The sequence below is a fragment of the Leucopleurus acutus genome (genome assembly GCF_964270905.1).
Source record: "Leucopleurus acutus genome assembly, chromosome: 3".
Lineage (NCBI taxonomy): Eukaryota > Metazoa > Chordata > Mammalia > Artiodactyla > Delphinidae > Leucopleurus > Leucopleurus acutus.
Window position 1 is genome coordinate 125,787,002 of NC_139145.1, and position 6,309 is coordinate 125,793,310.

Sequence of the window (6,309 nt, forward strand, 5' to 3'; positions counted from 1 at the left end):
CACTACATAATGATCAAAGGATCAATGCAAGAAGAAGATATAACAATTATAAATATATACGCACCCAACATAGGAGAATCTCAATACATAAGTCAGCTGCTAACAGCTATAAAAGAGGAAATCGACAGTAACACAATAATAGTGGGGGACTTTAACATGTCACTTACACCAATGGACAGATAATCCAAACAGAAAATTAATAAGGAAACACAAGCTTTAAATGACAAAACAGACCAGATAGATTTAATTGATATTTATAGGACATTCCATCTAAAACCATCAGATTACACTTCCTTCTCAAGTGCACACGGAATATTCTCCAGGATAGACTACATCTTGGGTCACAAATCAAGCCTCAGTAAATTTAAGAAAATTGAAATCATATCAAGCAACTTTTCTGACCACAACACTATGAGATTAGAAATCAATTACAGGGAAAATAATGTAAAAAATACAATCACATGGAGGACAAACAATACGTTACTAAATAACCAAGAGATCACTGAAGAAATCAAAGGCAAAATAAAAAAATACCTAGAGACAAATGACAATGAAAACACGATGATCCAAAACCTATGGGATGCAGTGAAAGCTGTTCTAAGAGGGAAGTTTATAGCTATACAAGCCTACCTCAAGAAACAAGAAAAAGCTCAAATAAACAATCTAACTTTAACCTAAAGGAATTAGAGAGAGAAGAAAAAACAAAACCCAAAGTTAGTCAAAGGAAAGAAATCATAAAGATCAGAGCAGAAATAAATGAAATTGAAACAAGAAAAACAATAGCAAAGATCAATAAAACTAAAAGCTGGTTCTTTGAGAAGATAAACAAAATTGATAACCCATTAGCCAGACTCATCAAGAAGAAGAGGGAGAGGACTCAAATCAATAAAATTAGAAGTGAAAAAGGAGAAGTTACAACAGACAACGCAGAAATACAAAGCATCCTAAGAGACTACTACAAGCAAATCCATGCCAATAAAATGGACAACCTGGAAGAAATGGGCAAATTCTTAGAAAGGTAAAACATTCCAAGACTGAACCAGAAAGAAATAGAAAATATGAACAGACCAATCACAAGTAATGAAATTGAAACTGTGATTAAAAATCTTCCAACAAAGTCCAGGACCAGATGGCTTCACAGGTGAATTCAATCAAACATTTAGAGAATAGCTAACACCCATCCTTCCCAACCTCTTCCAAAACATTACAGAGGAAGGAACACTCCCAAACTCATTCTATGCGCCCACCATCCCGTTGATACCAAAACGAGACAAAGATACTACAAAAAAAGAAAATTACAGACCAGCATCACTGATAAATATAGATGCAAAAATCCTCAACAAAATACTAGCAAACATAATCCAACAACACAGTAAAGGGATTATACACCATGATCAAGTGGAATTTATCCCAGTGATGCAAGGATTCTTCAATATATGCAAATCAATCAATGTGATACACCATATTAACAAATTGAAGAATAAAAACCATATGATCATCTCAATAGATGCAGAAAAAGCTTTTGACAAAATTCAACATCTGTTTATGAGAAAAACTCTCCAGAAAGTGGGCATAGAGGGAACCTACCTCAACATAATAAAGGCCATATACAACAGACCCAAAGCAAACATCATTCTCAATGGTGAAAAACCAAAAGTATTTCCTCTAAGATCAGGAACACAATGATGTCCACTCTCGCCACTATTATTCAACACAGTTTTGAAAGTCCTAGCCATGGCAATCAGAGAAGAAAAAGAAATAAAAGGATTACAAATTGGAAAAGAAGAAGAAAAACAGTCACTCTTTGCAGATGACATGATACTATACAAAGAGAATCCTAAAGATGCCACAAGATTACTAGAGCTAATCAATGAATTTGGTAAAGTTGCAGGATACAAAATTAATGCACAGAAATCTCTTGCATTCCTATACACATTCCTATACACTAATGATGAAAAATCTGAAAGAAAAATTAAGGAAATACTCCCATTTACCATTGAAACAAAAAGAATAAAATTCCTAGGAATAAACGTACCTAAGGAGACAAAAGACCTGTATGCAGGAAACTATAAGACACTGATGAAAGAAATTAAAGATGATACAAACAGATGGAGAGATATACCATGTTCTTGGATTGGAAGAATCAATATTTTGAAAATGACTCTACTACCCAAAGCAATCTACAGATTCAATGTAATCCCTATCAAATTACCAATGGCATGTTTTACAGAACTAGAACAAAAAAATCTTAAAATTTGTATGGAGACAAAAAAGACCCCGAATAGCTGAAGTAGTCTTGAGGGGAAAAAAACGGAGCTGGAGGAGTCAGACTCCCTGACTTCAGACTATACTACAAAGCTACAGTCATCTAGATAATATGGTACTGGCACAAAAACAGAAATATAGATAAATGGAACAGGATAGAAAGCCCAGAGATAAACCCACACACCTATGGTCAACTAATCTATGACAAAGGAGGCAAGGACATACAATGGAGAAAAGACAGTCTCTTCAATAAGTTCTCTTCAATAAATGGTGCTGGGAAAACTGGAATGCTACATGTAAAAGAATGAAATTAGAACACTCCCTAACACCATACAGAAAACTAAACTCAAAATGGATTCAAGACCTAAATGTAAGACTGGACACTATAAAACTCTTCGAGGAAAACATAGGAAGAACACTCTTTGACATAAATCACAGCAAGATCGTTTTTGATCCACCTCCTAGAGTAATGGAAATAAAAACAAAGATAAACAAATGGGACCTAATGAAACTTAAAAGCTTTTGCAAAGCAAAGGAAACTACAAACAAGATGAAAAGACGACCCTCAGAATGAGAGAAAATATTAGCAAATAAATCAATGAACAAAGGATTAATCTCCAAAATATATAAACAGCTCATGCAGCTCAATATTAAAAAAACAAACAACCCAATCAAAAAATGTGCAGAAGACCTAAATAGACATTTCTCCAAAGGAGACATACATATGGCCAAGAAGTACATGAAAAGCTCCTCAATATCACTAATTATTAGAGAAATGGAAATCAAAAGTACAATGAGGTATCGTCTCACACCAGTTAGAATGGGCATCATCAGAAAATGTACAAGCAACAAATGCTGGAGAGGATGTGGAGAAAAGGGAACACTTTTGCACTGTTGGTAGGAATGTAAGTTGATACAGCCACTATGGAGAACAGTATGAAGGTCCCTTAAAAAACTAAAAATAGAATTACCATATGACCCAGCGATCCCACTACTGGACATAAACCCTGAGAAAACCATAATTCAAAACGGCACCTGCAATGTTCATTGCAGCACTATTTATAATAGCCAGGTCATGGAAGCAACCTAAATGCCCATTGACAGGTGAATGGATTAAGAAGAAGTGGTACATATATACAATGGAATATTACTCAGCCATAAAAAGGAACGAAATTGGGTCATTTGTAGAGACGTGGATCGATCTAGAGACTGTCATACAGGGTGAAGTAAGTCAGAACAACAAATATCATATATTAACGCATATATATGGAACCTAGAAAAATGTTACAGATGAACTGGTTTGCAGGGCAGAAATAGCTACACAGATGTACAGAACAAATGTATGGACACCAAGGGGGGAAAGTGGTAGGGTGAGGGTGGTGGTGTGATGAATTGGGAGATTGGGATTGACATGTATAAAATGGATGACTAGTAAGAGCCTGCTGTATAAAAAATAAAATAAAATAAAATTCAAAAATTCAAAAAAAGTAATAATATATATTTTTGGTATGTGCGTGTTCAATATTTCATAAGTATATTATGTTAGTTATATTTTTTCATTAAATATTTGTTAGAGATCTGTTCAGTGGCTATATTTATATCTGGTTATTTCAGTTCTAACTGCTGTAAAGTGTTGTAGTGTACCCATTTTATTTTTTGCTATTATAATTAATGTTGTAATTAGCAATATTGTACATGCCTCTGGGAGTACATGTATACCTATCTTCAATGTATACCTAAAAGTAGACTTGGCATGTTTGCTAAATATTGTTGTTGGTCTTCAAAGCAGCTATGCAAATGTATACTCACTATCTGTGATTTATGAGTCCCTGTTTCCTTAGAAACCTGCCAATATTTGTCATTGTCAAACTTTACACTTTATATCCAATCTGATGGATATGGCATGGTATCTCACTACTGTTTTAATTTTGCATTTCCTTGATCATTTAAGAAGATGAACATCTTTTCGTATGTCAATCATTTAGGTTTCCTAATCTGTGCATTGCCTGTTCATATTCTTTGCCTATTTTCCAGGGTGTTAAGGTGTTTGTTTTCTTACTGACTTACAGGATTTCTTTCACATTTAGGATATTAAACATTTTTTTATTTTATATACCTAAAAATATACCAAATATATTCTTTCCATAAAGTTAAAAAGTTTTGATTTTTGTCACGTATTTTATGCAAATTTCAACATTGGTTTTGTTTATGTCTAGGTTTGCTGAGATTTTTTAATTGTACTGCACTGAGTTTATAACTTAACTTGGATAAGTTTTTTAGCTGAAGTATAGTTGATTTACAATGTTTTATTAATTTCTGATGATTCAGAAAAGTCAGTTATACATATATATATATTTTTTCATATTCTTTGCCATTATGGTTTATTACAGGATGTTGAATATAGCTCCTGTGCTATACAGAAGGACTTTGTTATTTATCCATTTTGTATACAGTATTAATAGTTTGTATCTGCTAATCTCAAACTCCTAATTCATCCCTCCTCCACCCCCTTTCCCTTTTGGTAACTGTAAGTTTGTTTTCTATGTCTGTGAGTCTGAATAAATAAGTTCATTTGTGTCATATTTTAGATTCCACATGTAAGTGGTATCATATGGTATTTGTCTTTCTCTTTATGACTTACTTCACTTAGTATGACAATCTCTAGGTCCATCCATGTTGCTGCAAATGGCATTATTTCATTCTTTTTTATGGCTGAGTAGTATTCGTGTATATATTCCACATCTCCTTTATCCATTCATCTGTCAATGGACATTTAGGTTGTTTCCATGTCTTGGCTATTTTAAATAGTGCTGCTATGAACACTGGGGTGCAGGTATCTTTTCAAATTAGAGCTTTCTCTGGATGTATGCCCAGGAGTGGGATTGCTGGATCATATGGCAACTCTAGTTTTAGTTTTTTAAGGAACCTCCATACTGTTTTCCATATTGGCTGCACCAAGTTATATTCCTACCAACAGTGTAGGAGGGTTCCCTTTTCTCCACACCCTCTCCAGCATTTGTTATTTGTAGCCTTTTTAATGATGGCCATTCTGACCAGAACTTTGATAATATTGGTATATTTAATATTATGACTTTCCATCTAACATCATGTAAATATCTGTATCTTCATTCATTTAGGTCATTTTTCATGTTCTTCCATAATATAACTCTGAATTTGCTTTTTCATATCATTTGTTAAAGTTATTCATGAACACATTATATTTATTGTTACTGTGAATATATTCTATTACATTTCTTAGTTATTGCTGGTATATATGAATACTCTTATATTTTATGCATCAATGAAAATCCATAACTCTTTGGAACTGTCTCATTAGTACTAATGGTTTACAGATGCTTTTTAGTTTCTCTGTAGATGATATTTATTTGCAAATGTTGCTTTTGCCTTTAACTTTTCAATTACTATGCCTCCTATTTCTTTTTCTTATCTTTTTGTACTGCTTAGGGCCATTAGTATAATATTGACTTTATTGAGAATGTTCCTGAAGTTTCACCGGTAGGAACGGTTATTGGTTATTGCTATAAATTATGGCTAGATTAATTTTTATCAGGCAAAGGAAGTGCTTTCTATGATTGCAGTCTGAATATATTGTTTTATAACAAGTGTTGGATTTTATCATGAGATTTTTTTTTCTTTTTTGTGGATTGAGATCACATTGCTGTTTTTCTTCCCAAGGGTGGGTGTATGACTGAGGCTGGCCCACTGGGCTAAAGGAAAAGACTTTAGCCCATATTTGAGGAAGTATTTTGTTTTGCTTTGTTTTTATTTAATTTTATTTTATTTTGCCGTTGGGTATGAAAAAGGAAGTATTCACCCCAGGTTCTACAGGAAGCAATTCTGAGGAATTGCTAATAAAAAAAGGAACCGAAAGCAGACCAAAAGTAGAAAAGTCCCTTAAGGTCCTGGATCTAAAGCCCACCCTACCTCCATCCTCTTGTTAGGAGAACAGAACAGATAAGTATCTTTAACTTTTAACCTAGTTTTAGTTCTAGTTGTCTATCACTTGTAGCCTAGAGCTAAAGG